Below are 22,000 nucleotides of genomic sequence, written 5' to 3' on the forward strand. Positions count from 1 at the left end.
CCGGCCGAAATTCCTCGAGCCCATTTCTGTTTCCCGTCTTCTTTTCCCCCATTTTTATTTTCCCGTTGACACCAGTGCATCGTTATTGGCGTACGTCTCACTCACGCACTCGTACACGGCTCTCTCCCGTTGGACGCTTTTTTCGTGTCACGTGTCTCATGTCCACCAATCGCGTCGCGTCGTCTGCTTGGCGCCAGAAAGCAGAAATGCCAAACGAGCAAAAAACGGCCTGCACACTAATGCGTCGTCTGATTTGGCTCGAATTAAACCCATCTGTACGTATTTATGCCCCCCCTAAATCCGTTGTTGCTTTAGGGTTCACCGTCTACGTCACCACCACGGGGTGTAGCTAATCCTTCTCGCCGTAACATGACGCCTGTTGGGCTTAGGAAGGTCTGCCTGTTCTTCATGATCTGCCACGCACATGGTTTCCAGCTTTCGGTAGGCTTTACCCGCACGTCTTGCGCATTAGCACTAAACGAGAAGGATTATTCGGATAACGAATGGTGCTTGTTAGCTTCATGCGTTTGTCCTGCAAGATGGCAACAGCAAAGATTGTCCTGTAAGACTTGCTTCACTGCAAGAACCCTTTTCCCCCTTTTCGTATGGAGGCGTCTTTGTCCATGTACCAGAGTCATTGCTTTATATCGGTCAGACATCACCGGAGGATGGCGACGAAAGAATGCGCTAATGAAAAGTCATGTGCGACAGAGACATCTAGCGCAGGTTATAGGTCAGGATGCTCAAGAGACGTGACAGGCATTTTGGAATGGTCAGCGCGATATTGCCAGGTGGCTTTTTCTGTGATTTATACTATGACGGCGTTACGTCTATAATGCAGAGTGTGTTTCGCAAGTAACGTGACGTGAAGCTATAAAAATAAAGGCGACATTAAGAACTTATCTTTATTAGTGAGAAGATGACATTGACCAATTACATCGCAGAACTGAAAAAAAAACTATCCGGAACTGAACTGAGAGAAAAAAAAGTATCAATTGTAGCGCCTGCGCTACTGTTAGGATCAGAGTTCGGGGTAACTCGTTACTGTAACTAAGTTCCTTTTTTTTTTTTGTAACTTGTAACTTAACTCGGTACTTTTGCGCCGTGGTAACTTTCAGAGGAACTCGTTCCTTTTTCAGGTAACTTTGCCCAAGTAACTTAAGTTCCAAGTTACTTTTAACTCGCTTTTCACTTACGTCCACATATTTTCTTGCTTTCTCCCGTTCCTTCGTGGCATTTTTTGCCATGAAACGTGATATTCAATTAATGACAGTATTTTATTCAGGAAGTAAGAACCGCTGCCATTGAAATGAAACTGAACCATTGTGCGCCCACAGGGGGTAAGATGCAAAGCGTTCGAATAGACCTCTACCAGAGAAACGCCATCATGACATTGGTAGACAGACTGAAGCCGAAACAAATCGGAAGGAGGGCTGGGTTCCACGAACGAGCACTTGTTCGCGGTCTCCCATTGAAAGAAAAGTAGGACCGAGGGTCGCGTCCCTTTAAGGGACCATGTCGTAATCCCCTCAAGACCGTGGCTTTCGGGCGCCACCTTGTTCACCTCTAGCTTCGAGCATAGTTCAATTCTACCAAGTTTTGGCGCTGTCGAACACTATGACGTCATTTGTTTACAAACAGGGAGAGGTCTATTGTTGGACATAAACGAAAACGATCTAAGCGTGTTGCACTCCTCCGCAGGCAACTCAAGGTCTAACTCAACTGCTCACGCGCGCTGCACCTACGTAATGCTATTTTGTGTCCGGAGTAACTTTGAAGTAACTCGTTCTTTTTTTTAAGTAACTCAGTAACTGCGAGCTACATTTCATGCTGAAGAACTTCGTTATTAACTTACTTACATTTTGCACACGGTAACTTGTAACGAGTTCTTTTTGACGGGTAACTTCTCAATCTATGGTTAGGATACACGTAGCACGTGCTAATCTTTCTTGATTTTTGTTATCCTGTGTGTGTTTTCCGAAATAACGTTAACGTCAAATACGAAACGACGCCCTTATCATCAGACCCTCGTAGAAACACAGCAGTCACAAATCTTCAGTCGCCATTGCCATCGAAAACCTCCACCGCGTCTCGAGTCATGATCTGCCTTTCTTTTTCTGTCCTTTGCAAGACGACCTCATTCGCAGAGAGATAGCTATGACTATTCCTCCCATCTGTAGTGAGGCTTACCTCATTTTCTGTACTCTGCTCTCTCTCTCTCTCTCTTTATCTAATCTGATCCACTCCACTTTCTCTGTTTCTCTTCTAACTGACCGTTAATCACTCACCTCGTCTCGACATAAGATGCATGGCTCACATAATCATTACTCGAATCCCAACATTACGCTTCTTGATCCGCTTGCAAAATTCAATCCGACTGAGTATAGTAAGCAGTAGCCATGGACTGGCTTTTTTGGGCCTGATTCCGGATAGCCAATCAGTAGATAGCGCCCCCCCCCCCCCCCCGCCCCCACCCTGTTGCAGCGACGATGATGATTTGCAAAAGATATAAAGAAAACGACGCGGCGGTCTGATTAAACATATTAGGATGTTTATCTGTAATAAGGAAAGACCTCATTTCATCTACTGTATTAAGTCTAAAGCATTACGGGAGCAGCATGCTCGCTGAATCGAGAAAATGATATCGAGGGGTTGGATACCGGGGAGCTAGATGACGTTGGACGAGAAGCAAGAGGACAGGGAAATGGTAGGCATCTTGTCGTAAGCACAATCCAATTAACTTCTCGCGCCAGAGTTATTACGTTGAAAATGGACGGAACGGATAAAATGTTGCGAATATTAGACCTCCTTTCGTGTGTCCTTTTTTTTTTTTTTCATCTCCTTTAGTTCCTGTAACGTTAATTAGGAAAATAGAATGCAAGAAGATCCTTGGTATATGAGATGGAATTCGTGTGTATTTCGTGTCGTCGCATCGTAAGGGTCATCGATTTTGTTGCCAATTCGAAGACGAGTGGCTGAAGGAGTATAGCCCGTGTCTGGCAGATGATGTAACATGATGCATAGGGCTGTTCGATGGGGCCTGCATTGCAGACAAGGCGCTTGCGTGAATCATATATTCAATGCGCAACTCTACACACGTGGCCTCGGTACAGTCTCTCACGCAGTCGGAAATCTCTATCCACGCAAAATGACTTTACAAACGAAAAAGTGCTGTACATGGTACATAATATAATGTAATTTTCGTAAGCATTATGTAATATGCGCAATTCCTTTTTCTTCGTAAAATTGGTATTATGCGTTTTATATCAACTGATATCGGGGCTTCTGTAATTGCCTTTCCTCGTTGGCTGACTTTTGTCATCATGGAGGCGGACAGCATCGTCGAGCTGCTCTAGACAGCTTCTTGCTCTGTGGTTTTCTCACGTCGTAATTATCAATGTCAATAAAAAATTCATTCATTGACTAACTCATTCACCTAATCCATCCATCGAGCAACGTGCAGCTTTCTTTACGAGCACATCAGTGGGTATCTCAACGATGCTTCAGCTAACTATCACAAGCAAACCCCAGGAAACTTTATATCTACGGTACCGGTTTTTCGGATTTATCCGAAAAGAAATTAAAAAAAAAACGTGCGCCGATAAAATTTGAAGCAATTCGGATTTATCTGAAAAACTCCGCATTTGTGGGCTCCCGTAATCGAGGACTAAGCGAGAAAAGCCCTGCCTTGATGACTGATTGGATTGTTTCCTTTGGTGTCGAGATTACCTCGCAACGCGGTTTACCAACCCCTGCAACGAGGAAGGGTGGCTCTGTTAAACCAAATCCACCGTGCAGCTGTCTTTAGCGAAGCATCCACGTAATGCGGTGAACCCCATCCTTGCCGAGAGGTAATTCTCCATTGGAGTCGCTGAATAGGGTAGTGACACTATTCGACATGAGGTGTCATTTTGAGGCCATTTCCCAGGTCTGCTTGGAAAAGGTTGAGCGCCTAGGTTTTTTTTTTTTTTTTGTGTGTGTGTGTGTGCTCGTGCGTGCGTGCGCGCCCGTGCGTGTGTGTGTGTGTGAGAGAGAGAGCGAGAGAGAAAGAGAGAGAGAGAGAGAATCGTGCTCTTTCCTCAAAGAAGACAAGGAAACACAGATGGCATATACAAATTGTCTACGTGAAAGGGCAGCTCTATGTTGCAACACTGGCAGCATGATCGGACGCAAGCGAAAGCTGCCTAACGATTCTGTAGAGGAATACCAGGATTCCGAGGTGTTCACGCCGCCAGGTGACCGTGACATAGATGTCGTTGTCTGCAAGTTCCACAGCATAACAGCGAGCGGTTTGGGGAGGGGCAGCGTCTCATTCTTTTTTGTGAATATGTCGTTTCACAGCTGTAGCTTGTTCTCCAAACTTCCGATATTAACAGTGACGCGATAGATAAGAGGGAAACTTCCGAATTCTCGGAATATGATAAACTCCGAAAAAACTTCCTTCGAATGTGCCAAAAGAATGAACTCCGAAGACCCGGAACCCTATTGTAATATCTCGCACACAGATCAGCTTCCGCCTGTAAAGGGTACTTCACCTACATAAAAGTCATTACGAGGAAAAGCCAACTTTACTCACTCGAACCGTCTGAAAGCGTGGTAGCTTTCTAAACAATGTGCAGGTGCACGTGGAAAGGTTTGTTCTCACAAAGCGCTCAACCTGTATATCCACTCTTAAGGAATAATCATAAGTGGAATTTCTCATCAGTGTTCAAGCAAAAAGCTGGACATCTGCTTGAATGTCGCACGCTCTGATGAAGTTTGTTTCACGAATAGCAAAATGCTGGCTACTATTGCACTTTAAGTGCCAATTGGTTCCACAGGTGTAGGTACTTTGGTATTTTCATTAGCTACGTTGTGCTACAAGGTACCTCAGAGTGACAGGATGCTATGCCACGACCCTTTAGCTACAAAATGTTTAAGCGACGGTCAAAATTAAATTGAGAAATTGAGAAAAAAAAAACGGGATCGGTCAAGCATCCGAAATCTTGCAACAAGCTGTGAAACCGTTGGGCATATTTGGACTTCTTCATAATTTTTATTTTTTAGTCAATCAATCAATCAATCTCGACGTCTCGTATATACAGCGCTGTTACCTCTATTATATTACAGCGCTCTACTGGTGTATGTTTGTACCGGAGTGAGCATGCTTAGGGATAATTAACAAAATTAATATGGTTTATTCCACTATCAAAACCTTTTCAAGTTCCACCTCGGTTTGCCTTTACAATTTTTATCTCCTATTTCATATATCCATATGTCCTGTTGTGCAATTGTTTATGGTTTAACAACATTACATCTATTACAGATCGCTGTTATCTCTCGTCACAGGTGAAGACAGCGTTTACTCGGTCTATGTGTGCTGCCTCTCTTCGTATTCGCCTTCCGTCTAAGCCTTTTGACTAGTTCTGAAGCATCTAATGTTAACCCCCGTCCATCTCTACCTTATCTTATCATGGATTTCTATCTATCTATATCTTTCATGCGTTTCTACGTATGAGCCATTCCCCACTTGTAGGTATTCTGAGCGCCGTAGCTAACGTCCTCCTCGTAACACTCTTGTCCGTTTGCTCAGCTTTTACCAACGGTATTTCCTAATCCGATTGAGCATCTGTGGTACGCTCTCAACGCACTTACATGCCGGACCTTTATTGAAACGAAGAAGAGCAGTCCATCCAGCATAGAGTGAACAGAAGAAAAAAAGGAAAAACAAACAAAACAAGAGCGCAGAAATAATAATTTTACGTCCACAGCCACCAATGTTACCAACATTGGAAAGTTCTTACTTTGAGACAACAAAGTCGCTGAATCCGTGCCAAGTTACTTCCACGTCACACAAAAACCCTGTTACGAGAACAAAAGCATATAGGCCTAAAAGTTCCAATTCGATTCTCTTAGTTACGGACTCACGTACGCGACTCAAAGAAAACGTGCTGGCAGCCCTGCAAGTATACACTCCCGAGCAATACGAGTCGCAGGCCTACTCTTTGCTGCCGCCACGTCAAAGGGACCTATCCATCCGCCAAACGGCATGCAGAATTACAAAGTAAAACTTCGTTATCTTATTCTACTTCTTCGACCTTATTCTTGCTCCTTTTACCCGCGCCTATACTTCTTGGCCCGAACCTAGTTAGCGAGCGCCCCCTACGAGCTCAAAATGGCCTCCATAATAAAATAATCCGAATCACTAAACGCGATTAGGAGTTGCTACGTGTTTTCCAGCACGACGAAATCTGGACACGCAGTCCGAATCTCATCTGCTAACAGAGTGCGGGAAAAAAAAAGCTACGTACATTAGCAGACGACAACACGAAAGTAACGTCCATCACTGCACTACTGTTGGCAGTGGCAGCGATAAGCCTAACAGCAAACGCTGTAGGTGGCGTAGGGTAAATGCGTTACAGCTAAACTCGCAACTGAATGCGTTTTCCGTGTTGTCACCGCAATAGGGCGCTCTGCACGGCGGCGTCGTGCCGCGGTGGCACTGCGGGCGGCAGAGAGGCTGCAACCGCGCGACGTGTGGTCCGTTTTGAAGTTGGACAGGGGCCAGTTAATGACATATTTTCTTTTCCGATTTATGTATTTAAGTATTGCACGCGGGGTTGGATGAGACCCTAAGAGGTGGTTATGAACTTGGGAGGGCTTCGAGTGAGACTGTGCCATGACCCACACAAGAGAATCGTATACACAGAGTATAGTTACGTATCACAGACTGGCCCTGATGGATCAGTTGGTGGCATGTCCGCTTATTGATCCCAAGGTTGTGGGTTCGCTCCCAACCGAGGACGCGAGCAACCTGGTGGCAGGGCACAAGTTGCTTAGATACGCCGTGTTCCGCGAGGGACGTCAAAAACGATGTGCCGCGTACAGAGATTTCCGTATACACTAGAGAACCTTCAGATGGGCAGAATTAATCCACAGACACACCACTGTGGCGTCGTTCATGACCATGGTTGTATCGCGACGTCAAGCGACGTAAAATGTAATCAAAGTTGCGATCTATTTCATTTAATTTTATAATTCTATTTCATTTAGCGCGCACGTTACATTGGCTGGAAGACCCTTCAGAAACAGAAGTTACCTTCTTCTTTTCGTCTTACAAAAGTTCACAAATGACTGTATGAAACACAGTCGGAAAGTAACGAGGTGGGTTCGAATTCTAACATGTTTAATGGCCCCAGAAAAGCTCCCGTCATGGCGTGCTTCGAGAACGCTTTCTCAAACAGTCACCGTTCGTGGACACCGTTCACGTGACCTTATCGATGGCACATCTTGACTGAAAGCAAATGCACCGCTCAAGTATCTCATCCTATTGCCCACAAATCTCTCAAAATGTCACTCCGTTATTCTGACAATTGAAGACCTGCCCTAAAAAGAGGGAAGCCTAGAAACCAGTCCCTGATGCAGCATTTGCATAGCAACGAGATACGACAAGCACAAAGAAAAATAGAAAAAAAATGGAAGACAGAACGCAAGAGGCAAAAAAGAGAAACGGAAAAAAGGAACTGCTTCTGGTACAGTGAGGCCGCCTCGGCCGGAACAAGAGGATATGCCAGGGCAAAGAGGATGTGCTGTTCGGCTCGTTTTTTGCTTCTTCGCCTTTTGCGAGTGTGGCGCTCCCTGGCGGTAAGGCGATCAGAACAGATCAGCAGATCAAATTCCTATCCTGCCGGATCTAAACAATCGATATGCGCAGCAGCAGGTTGTTGTTAGGACTCCCTAACTCCCTCCGATCCCTGTTCGGATTTTCCGCGTCTTGACGTGGCTGGTGATGGGTTATTTTTGTCACTCGGTGAATCTTATTCCCGCGAGCTCAGCATCAGCGGTTACGATTTGCTCGCGTTAGGGTGAACGCGCCTTTAACCATGTACTCACGCGAGCGACATCCACAGAGAATATTCTAGTGGAAGAAAAAGCTCAGTGCTCACTGAGCGTAAGTTCTAATATAAGTTGTAAGTTCGTACGTCTTATGTTTAGCATTCGCGCGGCGTCGGAATTTCGGAAGAGTCGTACTGCGCAGATAGCAGACGACACCACCGGCCCTGTCGTCTGCTACAGAATATCTTGTGGCAGCGCCGCACGGAATTCACCATGGTTACAAGAGCACGAAAAGACACGACGTTGCACGCTCGTGCTTACGTGGCAGCACAAAGCCATGACGTTCTGCGCATCTTCCGATTGGGAATGTCGCTGTCCTGTTATTACACAGCAAGTTGCTGCATGCCTCCTGCCGTTGAGCATTATTTACCCTATAGTCGTGTCCAACTTAAGAAGGCAAAAGAAGTTTAGTCCGTCAACTACATACGCCGTTGAAGATAAGGAGAAGCAATAGCGCGCCAGGAGAAATACTGCAGCGCCACCACGCAGCGTAGCGTCATGTGGCCAGTCTTAGCAGACAATCCGGAAACGGAGTATGGTGGATTACATTATCTCGCGGAGGAGCAAGAGTGACCTCTCTGTGTCCAGCCATTTTATCTGTGGCGGAGTAATATTTTGAGAGCTGACGGACTACATTACTTTTCCTTCTTAGGTTGAACACGACTATAGACGGCGGTGCTTTCTATCCGTCTTTCTGCGACCCCGTTCTCTGTTTGAACTGTCAACCTTTTGTATTTCGCGTCAGCACCGCGAAGCAGCTGTGGCCATGAACATTGTATAGACGTGAGTAAATGGAGAGCGGACAGGGAAGTAAGGCGTGGGAGGGGGGGTTATTATGTGGTGGAGGGACAAGGAGCGGGCTGGCTGGTGAATCATTATCATGGAGGAATACCCTGAGACACGAAACGAAGAAGGCGACACCACACAAGTTCTCAGTGATTATGTGTCCTGGGCCGACGTCCGTCTGGAAAGTCTGAGGGGAAACTGAGGAATAACCTCAGACAGCAGAGCATGTACGTGGTAGGGCTCGGACCCATCACCAGAGGGGTATCCAGAACCGAAAGTACGGAAGGGCGTTGCGAAAAGTGGGAGAGGAGGAGAGTCCTTGTTACAATTTCGTGAAAGTTGTAACAGCTTTATGTATCACAATTGCCAACATGTGTCTAAAGCTGAAATAACTCCCCCCTCCTCGTGGGGGTGCAAAGGAAATAAAGGAAAGTGGTGTCGCTAAACATTGGGAAGGCGTGTATAGTGGGGACCTGGATAAATCACCGGCCCAGTCTGTAGCATGACCTTAAAGCACCAACCCGCAGCGCCAGCATCGCCAAGCTGTCAAATGTGAACGTACAAAGGGAATTGGAGTAGAAGCCAGAGTAAACGTCCCCGTCAAGATTTCACTGCACACATCTCTGTGCGCCAGTTCATATTATCAACGTTCCACCAAATCAACACCCCTGCGGTCAGTTGAATGTCCTGTACTTAATCCTGTGTCACTACCAACTGTTTTGCCCACGAGCGATTCCGTCACAACAAACTGACCCGTCTCGCACGTCAGATACTCCTGTCATCGCTGATTGGTCCTAGACACCCCCCCCCCCCCCACACACACACACACGGGCTGGTCATAATCCGGATAAACTTCTCACACGAATTATCCCATCCGCGCGAGGAAAGTCGCAAGCAAGCGCACGAACTTCGTGTGAATTACACGTAATCGTCTGCGTCATGCACATCCTCGTCAAGGCAGCAATGATGCTTCACTACGTAACGAATCTTTACAAGAAAAGGCTGTTTTCTGTTATTTGTATAATAGGTACAGACTAGCCGCGAGGCTACTAGATACAGCAAAACTGAAGTCTAGGCTCGAATTCCCAAAATGAGCAGCGCCGTCCGAGTTGTTCTTCGGGAGACCTTCCAAACAGATCTCACCACAATTCCCTGAAGTCGGTCCGACCCCTGCATACCCCCTAATCCAACTTAACCTAACTTAATATAACCCAAACTTAATATAAACCTAACCTAACCTAACTTAATATAAACCTAACCTAACCAAAACTAACCTAACTGAATATAATCCCTGCCTCCTGCTCTTCCTGCTTTCTTCTCTTCGTGTGCACGCGTTTGTACACAACTCATAGCACGAGTTGCTTCGCAGTGCCGTCTAGCGTTTAGCTGTACGGCAGGACATGTAACAATCCGAGGATTATATCGCGAGACTGGCTGGTGCAAAGGAAAGTTCCAGTTTCCAAGCTGAGGATAGCCTTGTCATGCCCCTGAAATGAATAAGGCGATTAACCAATAGTGTTTTTAGAACTGTTATTGTGAACACCATCCGATCCACGAAAGCGCCGTATACGCTATGCCAGTAGGTCAGCTGTCTGCGCAGCTCTCCAGTTTCCATCACTCCCGTATTGCCCGTGGAGAGACCTCATCGGTCCCTCTCCCAAATAAGGGGTAGCATTTCACGGTTGAGGTGCACGTGATGTCTTTGTCAGCGGATGAGGGTCCTTAGCTTCCGAAGTTGAAACACTTATGTGTGTCCAGCATTTGATGAAAAGATGTACATACTGCAAAAGATCCTGCAGGTATAGTAATGCAAAAATATCGATTTTTTTTTATATCGATAAATACCAACATGGTAAACAAATAATTGATAAAATCGATTAAAAAATATCGATATTTTATCGATATATCAGTATTTTAAAAAGAAATATCGATATATCGATGTTTGAAAAGCCGTCACGCCATTAGTTGAACAATTCAAAAAAGTTGCCCTTGTTTTATTATCTTCCATGCGTATTACCGCTGAGGTGGTAGGGTGCTGTTGAAAGGGTTCGCCGTTGTCGGCCTCACATAGGTGGGCAACGTCACGACTGACGCCCTGGGGGAATATGCGTCCTGGGCCGACTTCTAAGGGAACAGTGCCGACATATGCCTGAAAGCGTCTGAAAAAAACCCAGACAGCACAGCCGGCACCGGGATTCGAACCCGGGTGAGGCACGTGATGAAGACGCCGACGAACAGCGTGCATTATTAGGAGGACCAATGAGGATCAGTCCTCAGTTATCGTGTCAGAAAGATTAATAGATTAAAGAAAGAATAATTAGTGCAAGAATTTAGGTGAGAGCAGAGGATGTCGCCCTCTTCGGATCCGCACCAGCTTGCCTGCCTCCTCCTCCTCCTTTGTTCCTCGGGAGTGGATGTTTGCGAATACGGAGCCACGCCAGCAACAGAAAATCCTCAGTTTCCACTGCCGTGTACGTTGCGCGCTCGGTGAACTCGTTCTGCACATTCAAATGCGTCGTTAGGCACGAAAAGCAGCCCCAGACGATCCACAAACTTTTAGAAACTAACAAAGTTGTCTCCTAACGTGCATCACATCTCTACAGGAAACATCGGCATCGTGTTGCAAAACCAAATCAAGAGGGAGAGAGGGGGGAAAGCTGTCAAGTTAGGTTGATAAGCTCGTTGGCCCGCTCCTTTCTTCATATCCTGTCTGTGCACAGAAGCCGCCGAATTACTGATATTTCTATCAGCACGCATATCGATATCTATATCGATGTAATATCGATATACTACATATCGATGTGAATATCGATATTTTTATCTATATATATCCGCATTTTAAAAGTACAGATAACATCGCAGGCATAAAATATCGATACCGTTCCATCCCTATGCCTGCAGCTGTAGGGCACCCTCAAATTGCGTAACCACTTGGTTCACACTAGAATGTTTGCCATATGTCGACATCGCAGATAGCAGGAGTGTCAAAATTGACGGATAACCGTACGTTTTTCAGTTCATGGCCAATTTTTATTTGGCTATCCTATTGAAAATTTCATGCGCAGTGATATGCGTTTCTGTGTATCATTAACAATCCAGACAACTTTATTATACTGGCCGTTACTTTATGCTATGTGGTATTACTAGTTCCAAGGCTGACTACTCGCCTCGTACAACATTTAAATATCATCTTTCAGCCACAAAGAAATTAACAGTGTGACAGGCTAATCACATTTGTTAACAGCTGTCGGCTCTCTGCACAGTATTACGGAGGCTCTATTGTCCATTACGGATATAACAGTTTACTGTACGTTTCTTTGTTCCCGTATGGAAGACACATCTTTTCGTATAAGCTTTTGGGTAATGAGAGAGCGTCAAAACGAGACCAATCAATTGAATTGAATACAATTAGTCTCTATTTTAAATCGTACGGGCCACCACCAAATGAACAGCTCCAGTAGTTTAGTTTCGAGTTTCGTTTCTTTTGTTTTGTTTTTTTTTACATAATTTTAGCTCCCTGGCCTCGAACGATCCTTTTCTTCACTTTCGTATTAAGTGACAAGTCTGTCGTCTGCTCCCCAAAACGGAGGGAAGCGTAGCGAACGCAGGAACAGGGGTGGAGCCAATTGGGCGAAGGAGGGCCCGGGAATGGCCCTCGGGCCTAGGCGGGGCCTGGGCTCCAAACGAGAAGGAAAAGAAAGAGGGGTGGGGGGAAAGTATCGATTCTTAGGACAGAGGATCAACAGGCGGCTGACAACCGTTCCTGCCGTCTGCATGGCGGCGACGGCTCGGCGGCAATGCGGCGACACTAACTGGCTCGGCGGTGCCGCCGCTTCTGTTTCCGTTTAGAGTGCTCCAAGTTGGAGGGGAATCACTCTCGTCGATGAACACGTGATCTTTAATTGGGTTACAATCACTGATTAAAGCGTGTCGGCATTCTCACAGTCAACAGACACAACAGGACTCGCTGACCGAACTTCCGCAACTCTCATTCCGCAGTCGCATTTTACGAAGAGACCTCATTCTTTTTTTTTTTTTTGATTCCGTGTTAACGCCGCGAAGCAGCAGTGGCTATGAGCGGTGTACAGATGTGAACAGATGGAGAGAGGACAGCAGGAAGGAGGGGGGGACAGGGGGAAGACCTCATTCGGGGAACGTATGAAGTACATCTAGCTCTTTGTGGTTGTTGTTTTTCTGTTCCCCTGCGTACTGGTGTGCACTATAGGCGGGCTGCCCGCTATGTGACGTGTGTCCTTACGTGAAAGAGCTCTACACTTCCAAAAGCTGTTGATCGCTGTTATGAGATTTTACAGAAACTGAAGAAGCATCCTTCAGGAATACATGCGAGCTAAATAAAAAATAAAAAAAAATGATGGCCCATGATGGCCGCTGTGAATAATAAAAATAATATATAAATAATATTATAAAACTTCTGTGAGAAAGGTAAAATAAATCGATGCGTTTCATTTCGATTGTGGTTTATATACACAATGTTGAGTGAACCACATGGAACTTCTTCCTCTGAGCCTCCGTACTTCCGGGACCTTTATTCTCCTTACTACGTGCGTCCCCAAGAACTGGTCGCGGCATGCACGTCATACTTTGTACTTACACCAATCGGAACGGCTCTTTTTGTATACGTCACTCGCGACAAAACCTAAACAAACGCAGACGCCGTGAGCGGTCACGTGATGCTGCACTTTCCAACTGCCCCCTCACCCTCCCTCCTCCTTCCCCTCGGACCCTTGTTCTGTTGGACATCTTTCAAAGTTACCAACATCAATAACCGTAATACTTTTTCACGTTGCCACTCTTCTGCTTGGCATATTTCTCTTTTCATTTTACGTTTTCTTCTTTCCTTTTTTTTTTTTGCGGCAGTATGTTCATCGAAAACGTATTTACGTGTGAACTGCGGGGTGCACCAACTATCGCAAACTCTCACCTATTATCCTCCCATCCTGTCCAAGTTCTCTCCCTTTTTTTCTTCTTCTCTCTCTCATATCCCGCCAGCACTTTGACGTCAACTTTCAATATACTGCCCTCTCTCTCTCATTTTTTTTCTTCTGCTCTCTTTCTCTTTCTCTCTCTCTATATATTTAAACTTAGCCATTGTAACTGCTGGTTCATCCACAAATTTATCCTCCTCTTCGACTGGCGTACGTGCGACAGAAGAAAAAGACGACGACAACGAAGTTTCCTCAGATTGGAAAACCGGGAACAAAGACGTGAAGGACATGGACGGGGTGAAATAAAACACGGTCAAAGGGAAAAACCAGGAGAGGAAAAAAAGGGGGGAAGGATGCAAGAGAGGAAGGTTCGAAATTGGAAAACCCCCCGCTGTGCTCGGTCTGATGCTAGTTTCTTCGGAGATCCCGCAATGAAAGAAGAAGCTCCCTGTGTTCCATAGCTGTCGCTAGTGTGCAGCCATAGTGGGCTCATAAAAGACAACGTCGTGCTGGATAAGAGGGACGACAGAGGGGGTAAGAAGGTGAGACAGAGAGAGAGAAAGGGGAGGCGAAGGGAAAGGGAATGGGAAACGAGAGAGAGAGAGAGAGGATAGGTCGGCGGGCTTTGAAGTTTCAGAACTCGTGACGGATTTTACGAGTTTACTTTTTACGGATTTTACGGATTTACTCGTATTTCGTTGGAAGAGTCGTGCACGAGGAGTGAAAATGATTACCTTCCAAGCAAGATGAAGGCATGCTTAGGAAAGAAAAGTTTAGGGAGGTCCTGGAGGTTCCGAAACATCAAGTATTGTTCGATCGAGATTGAAAAGTTCGTGGAACAGGTAGATGGTTCGAATGTGGTCTGCTGTGGTGTTACGCTAATTTTGAGCTACGATGGTAATATTTTTCACGACTCACGGAACCTTTTATTGGCTACATTAACTACGTCGTTTTAATTGCGAGCAGTTACATTATTTACATGCATATACACTGATAGCGAATCGAGGATTCCAAACTCATGAGCACTAAATTTTCTTACACCAAACATTCATGATTATTATTATTACTAATTTTATTATTAGGAACACTTACTATCACAATACGAACTCTAAGTTTGGGGCACTTTCCCAGGTCACAGTTGCTGCCATTTTTGCAAAAGCTGGATCTGTTACCACAGCAACGTTTATACGTTACATGCTTTCTGTGACTGGATATTTGGACACTCGATATGCGCTCCCTCGCACAGGAAGCTTTTTGTAGCCTCAATGCTTTTTTTTTTTTTTTCTGTACCATGAGCGACATCAATGTGAAATATGATAGCGGGACACAGAAACTGGTATCAAAGTTTCCTCTTCGTCTTTTTTGGGAAACATCTTCCCCATCGGCTTCACTGTACCGGAAATGGTTCTAACGTTTCATTGAAAAAAAAAAAAAAAATTCCCCGACTTTTTCTTCCTGGCGTGGATTTTTTTCACTGTCTCTCTTTCTAGTTTTTCTTTTCCTTTTCTTCTTTTTCTTTTTCGTTTTTTTCTTTTTTCAAGTACACTTTCTACAACGTCATGATTTGTGTAAATCAGTCACCCTCGATATCCGGCGTAGGAAATTTGCAGGAGTTAGTAAAAACGTCAGGGAAACACAGACATTTCCCCATGAACATGAGCGTGACATCACTGGCGAAGACCAATCACGGGAGGTAGCGTCGGCACATGGTCATATTCGCTTGTGGGGGCGTTTGGAAAGGAACTAAAGGATCGAAAGGAGTTTCGTAAAAAGTTTCGGAAGGATCAAAAGGGCAGAATCCTGCGAGATGTTCCCGCAAGCGTACGCACACTACGACGGCACATGCGCAGTGACGGTAACGCTACCTATTTCCGCGTACACAAAATCATAGCGTACACAAAATCATTGCGCGCGGTTCACTTAAACTCTCTAGTAAGTCATCGTATTAATGTTCATCTGTCTATATGAAAAGCAGGAGGAGAGCCTTGCATAAACTTCCTGTCCTACCCTTTCGTTTCGTTTATTGAAACCTCAAGAGCCCTGGGTGGGGCGTTACATAAGGTTGGGGAAAGCAACTTAGGTAATAACAGTACAAGCGTGGGAACTCTCTTGGTATAACACCATCAGTAATTGGCTGAGCTACGCATACGACTGTCATTTCAATTATGAAGTCTGTGTCTCTGTACTTTGGACGCATTGTTTATCGAAGACAAGGTCTTCAAGCGCCCCCCCCCCCCCCCAGAAAGAAACAAAAACAAGTGAAACCTGAACTTGTTCTATGTTATCGAGCGAAACATGAACTGAGTAGTAGTGCAACAAAAGTAGTAGTCTACGCCCGAAACACAAAGCCAGAACAAGCGTACACAGAAAGCATGGAGACTGTGAAGAAATAGTTTTCCGACCAACAGATTGAAATATGACACGAGCCTCTATTCGCTCCGAGATCGAACGGTGTCGGCGCGCTGTGGAGAACGGCGAACTACAACAGTGTGGACGCGCCGTCTGTTTTTAAAGGTTGTTCCGCGTTCAGTGCAGTAGGTGGAGCACTGGGGAACCGAACAGTATCGTACCATCGCGGCACAAGTGAATATACACAAGAATTACGGAAAAGAACCATCGACTCCGAATATCGGTCCACGTGTTATCCGCACTAGAATGGTGACAGTGCCCCCTACAGGGACTGTGCGACGAACTTGTGGCGCCGCGATGCGGCCACCGGAGAAAGTATACCTTGCGTGATAGCCGCCGGGTAGCCAGCTTTGTTTACATGTGAAGTGCGGGCGTCTTTATTTATTTATTTATTTATTTATTTTTTTGCCACACTGGAACTGTTGCATCGCTAACTGTGCCAGCACCTAAGAGAACTCTTCATTAGGGACCAGATGTTTCATTTCTCGTGATTTCTATGCTTCCAATACCACCGAGGGCACTAGACTCGCAGCGAATAGCTTGTGTGACGCGCGTTCGACCATTGCATGAGGTGTGTACAACATGAGCGAATATATTCTATTTCTTTTGTTCTAGTTTCAGTGAAACTGAATGAGGACCTGCAAAATGATCAATGATTTACTGTTGCCACTTTCATGACGGTGAAACGCCGCTGGATACTGCATCACCGTCAAATGCATCGACCAAACGGAAACCTATTTGGAATAATGATTGAGGTGTTTCATCGCCAGTGCCCAGAGCCGATATGCCGATATTGCTCCCGGTAATCTGGTTGACGAGTCTCACAGTGAGAACGGAAGTTCTACGTTGTCCAAAAGGTTTAGTATTTACGCACCGACCATTTCACAGCTGTCGTGCCGCAAGCCTACGGCGGTAGCCGAGGTAAAAACTCATATAACTTCTTCTTTGAGGATCTCTTTAGCGTTATTCTATCTGTAGATACTGGAAAAACTGCAGTGCAAGTTCAGACAATAAGTTGTGACCTTACGTGTTTATTTGTATGGATAAAACGGACGCACGATGTAGATTTCAGTGACGCAGCTTTGTGTAAGCAAAGGGGACGAAAGGAATACAAGACTCAGTCAAAAACATGATATTACAAGTGGCTGGAGTCAGAGAAATACACGTATATAGCCTTCACTAGCAAGCCAGGATTTTGTGAGGCGTCAAATAACCATCCTCTCGACGTACCACTTATTGGTGTTTTGACCAGACAGACGCGAGTGGCTGTTCTCCTCCCGCACTGTTAGATACATTATAAATACTGTGGTTGCTTCTGTGCAGTTTGTCTCCATTCTCTTCGTTCGCGCCCAAGAAAGGTTCCACATTATTTGCACTTCGAAAATTAGCCCTTCTAATTACGGCGGTCACCACGCAAGCTACGGTCCCACTTGAGAATGCATAGAACGGGCGGCGTGGTATCACGTCGGATACTTCCAAGACCGCCACTGGCGGCGCTGTCGTGACGGAGCAGCGCGGCCCCTTTAGGTGTCGCACGGTCCCTATAGGTCCGTCTCGCGGCGAGTAAGGAAAAGCCGCTTGCATTCGACAGAGGTTTTCATAATTTTGTTGAACGTGCCTTCTTTTTATCTTGTCAGCCATGTCATCTGGCAAGATTCCAACTTTGTGAACAGATAACCTGGCAACACGTACGCTCCGAGACCGAGACATGTATTCGCTGCGAAATCGACCTATAGGGGGCGGCACCGTCACCATTCTAGTGCGGATAACACGCCGTCCGATGTTTGGAGCTGATGGTTCTTTTCCGTAATTCTAGCGTATATTCACCGGAAGATCACTTGTGCCGCAATGGTACGATACTGCTTGGTTCCCCAGTCCTCCACCTACTGCACTAAACGCGGAAAATAAGCGTGTAAAAGCAGACGACGCGAGGAAGCTACCCACACTACGGTAGTTCATCGTTTCTCCCCAGCGCGCTGACACCGTTCGATCTCGGGGCATGGCAGAGAGGCAGCCTCGCCTCAATTCGTCTCAAAACCTTCCGTACTGCATCTTTCAGAACGTTAATGTGATCTCTCAGGGTTTCGGTCTTGCCCTGAACATGCGCTGTCGTCGTAGGCTGTGCTATCTTTTCTTTCGGTTGCTGTGATGCGAGGCAAAAGTGGTATACCTAATCAGGTATACCGTCGAGCGCGGGGTCTCATCTTTTAGAAGTCGACCTTATTACATCTGTACCATTTTAATCAAACAGATTCCATTCATCACGGCTTTTGAGTAGGCCCTTTCATTTCTCTGTGAAGTTCTGTACGCCTGTAATCCGATATTCCAGCTGAAATTGAAACTTCGAATTAGGTTTCTGCCTGGCGCATGGCGGTTGTTTGAAGCCGAGGCACACACCAATGGGCTGTTGAAGGAGTTTTCGGTTGGCATTCCTGTTCGCTACTTGACCCATAAATCACCCGGATGCTTGCAGAAATGCTTGGAAGAATAAGTTGATTGATAAGATTCTTTCATTTTTCTTTCTAGTTCCGCTTCCGTTTTTCCTGCTGTACTTGGACATGACGGTGTGCATTTTGTTATTTATTTGTTCGTTGATGTTCTTCTAGTTAAAGGCCCGAAAAAATTACACAACGGAGTTAAGGCACATAAGCAAGAATAGGAATGAAAATATAAGTACAATATAACGACAATACACGACTTCCAAGCACACTGAACACAAAATCAGTCATTTAATACCAGGTAAACTAGTTACAGCGTGCTTAAAATGAATTGGGTTAGCAAGCGAAGCAAATTCATCATAAAGGTTATTTCGGGGACTTCGGATATATTTACATGGAAGGCAACATTCGAGTGCTTGTGCAAGAATCTACCGAGCGTTTCACGAAGGTATTCAGTCAGGCCTCCCGGCTGAATAATTCGTAAGCAGTGTGTCACGTGCCCATGTCTTTGAAGTTCCCGCCACTCGCTAGCTCGTTAGACGAGCAAGCGATTAAGCCCCCTTGCGGTACTATCGAAAAGCTTTCTTATTAGTCATCATCCATGAGACACGGGCCAAGAACTGAGCAGTGTACGGCTCATTTGCATACGCTCACTGAGTAAATAAAACTCCGAACTTTTAAATTTTTCTTCGAACGCTTTCGGAACCTCTGTGTTACAGATCGCAACCTTCAGCGAAAAATCTTCCAGGAAAAAACCCGCGTCGACTTAATTACTCCAATGATTTTTAGAGTAATTAATTGGTTTCGGTTTACATATTTCTTGCGCGGAGCAGCGTTCCAATGTGCTCTTTCGTTAAGCTCTCCGGTGGTTGCAAATAGACCTCTCCCTGATTGTAAACAAATGGCGTCATAGTGTTCGACAGCGCCACCAATTTGGTATAGTTGAACTACGCTCGAAGCTAGGGGCGAACAAGGTCGCACCCGAAAGTCATGGTCTTGAGGGGATTACGATGGTCCCTGAGAGGGACGCGACCTTCGGTCCTACTTTTCTTTAATAGTAGGCAGCAAACAAGTGCCTCTTCGTGGAAGCCCCCCCCCCCGCCCCCTCCCCTTCCGATTTGTTTCGGTTTCAGCCCGTCTACCAACGTCATGATGACGTTCCTCGGGTAGAGGCCTATTAAGTGCTCATCGGCCTGGTTCACACGCGGGGGTGGTATTGAAACAAATTTTGCACAGGGACAGAACATGTTAGGGTGACCAGACGGTTTCTTAGGGTGTACGTGTACCCAGGGTCTCGATCTTCAACTTTCACATAGCGATCGTTATCGTCATATTTAAAGATCGCGCGCTCAAAAGCCGCGTTGGTTGGCTCGCGCAAGAGCTCGTGGCGAATCACGAGCCGAAGTGACGCGTTATGGGATAACGACAAGTTGAAGATTGGGGCCCAGCACAAAAATAAGCAATCAAAAGACGAAGACGAAAGGAAGTATACACCACAACTGCTAGCTTACAACTGAAGATATATTATGTGACAAGACACGATTAAGTATGGAAACACAAGAAAGAAAAGTGTTATCACACCAGAGGCATGCAGTGGCAAAAAGAAGATGCTGGCGGTAGCTAGTTCGTCCTATAGGCCTTCAAATATCTAATCTCGCCATCTCTCACGAAGGAGCGCTTACGCACGGCTCATGTTCACTACTCAGGAAGGCCTCCCAAATTATTCTGGATGGCTGTGACTGGTATGATGCTTTGACTGTTGTTTTATCAAGCATGGGTTGACATCCACACGTCCAGAAGGGGTGTCTGCCCGCACGCGCGCCGCGTGTTCCCTCAGCGTTGTATTCAGGCACCTCTTTGTCTGTCCGATGTACAGACGTCCACATGTGAGCGAGATGGAATAAACAATTACCTTTTCAGGACACTCTACATACTGGTTCGTGTGCTTAATGTGGCACCCAGCGTCAGGTACCTCACAGTTCACTCTCCTGCACAACTTATAGAGCTTGTTTGGTGCCGAGATTGCCACCGGTACTCCGTTCTTTTCCCTCAGCCGCTTTAAGTTGTGGGATAGTCTGTGAATATACAGGGTTTCCCAGAAAACGTGTCATTGAATTCTAATTAAAAACTACGCCACCTAGAATCATGCGGTCAACGACATTTGTTCTTACTAGGTTTTTGCCACCTCTTGATGTGCATGTCATGTAACCTATGCTTAATTATGTAAATGTTTGCGAAGTGGACTCAGAAATTTGCCAAGTGAAGGCCACTTTTTTACCCCACCAACAAGAAGAGCGTGCCGAATTTACTCAAATTCATGATAATTGACAGTGATATTCAGGATCTATCCTATCGGGATAAATAGCCGAACATCATGCTTCTCGAGGCACTTGAGTATAATACGCTTGTCTTTTTGAGCGCATTCGCTGTCAGTCCGACGAAAGGAGGTTCGAAACCCAGCCCACAGAGTGATAGTAGAAAAAGTTGACAGTTCCTGAAATTGGGAGAGGGAAGGCATGGTCCCAGCCGAAGCCGGATGCCATAATATGTCTGTGTTATCTCCTTCTACCATGCCGGTGCTGTGGGCTGGGTTTCCAACCTCCTTTCGTCGGACTGACAATTATTTCGCTGAAAAATTCGTCGCGCGCTATCCTCTGCGAGCTCCCTAGAGCATGATTTTCGGCTATTTTTCCGATACGATAGCTCCTCATTCATCATCTTAAATAAAGTTGTTGTAGTGGTATATACTTCTGTAACGGTGAGGCCCCATGCTGTGCACTCACGTCACGCCCTTCAGCCTCACTCCATGAGCGTGTGGACGACGTCGCCGCGAAGGTCGATGCTCTGGCCAAAAGCGTGAATGAGCTGCTATCCAGGTGCCGTACTTGCGGGTCTCAGAAGCACAGCCGAACTGCCCGTGCCGTTTTCTCGGCCCAGTCTTCCTCGTCTTCCGCTACACTTCCTTTCGTCTTCGTCTTTTGGCTGCGTCTTTTTTTTTTTTTTAGACTATGTACCAACTACGCCACACTTCCACCGTTCTATACCCAGGACGTCTTGGGGCCACCCTAGAGGGGTTAGGGTAACCCTATCAGATCCTGGGGTTACCTCATCCGCACCCCAGGATTTCTGTGGTACCCTCAAGATTTTCTGAGGTTACCTCGACCGACCTTTTCTTTCTTTTTTTTTTAAATAGGGAATGCTTCGTGATTGACTCTCTACGTATAAAAAATAAAACTTCAGAGAAATAAAATTCATCACTTCGTTCTTTCTATAAGAACCCAGACGCTGTATATGAATAAGCTTCTCAGAAATTACTCGTGCGAGGCCGGACTTATCATCCCGTCGCTTAGCTCCCCCTACTTCAGTTTCACGCACCATGTATGTTTATTTGTAATACGGATAACATGTTTCAAAAAGTATATGCCTTGCCTCGCTACAGATTACATCTCACGCATAACGGCGATGAACCTAACAAGCTTTCGTAACGTCTCCCCACCTCATTTGTGAGAGCTCGCAAGAAATTTTAGCGCGAGCTCCAATTGGCAA

At 45.8% G+C, this 22,000-nt stretch overlaps 1 long non-coding RNA gene across 2 annotated transcripts; it reads right to left on the reverse strand.

Moving 5' to 3' along the window:
- Nucleotides 1-18,290: 18,290 nt before the first annotated feature.
- On the reverse strand, nucleotides 18,291-21,367 carry LOC135392724 (uncharacterized). Of its 2 annotated transcripts, none has more exons than XR_010422200.1 (4): nucleotides 21,203-21,367; nucleotides 20,367-20,529; nucleotides 18,414-18,494; nucleotides 18,291-18,345 (listed from the first exon to the last, which is right to left on the reverse strand). It is a non-coding gene; the product is annotated as an uncharacterized LOC135392724 (long non-coding RNA). The 2 variants fall into 2 exon arrangements; XR_010422199.1 differs by having other exon boundaries at nucleotides 18,414-18,618.
- Between the last annotated feature and the right edge of the window lie 633 nt (nucleotides 21,368-22,000).

Source organism: Ornithodoros turicata, chromosome 4 (assembly GCF_037126465.1).
Source record: "Ornithodoros turicata isolate Travis chromosome 4, ASM3712646v1, whole genome shotgun sequence".
Lineage (NCBI taxonomy): Eukaryota > Metazoa > Arthropoda > Arachnida > Ixodida > Argasidae > Ornithodoros > Ornithodoros turicata.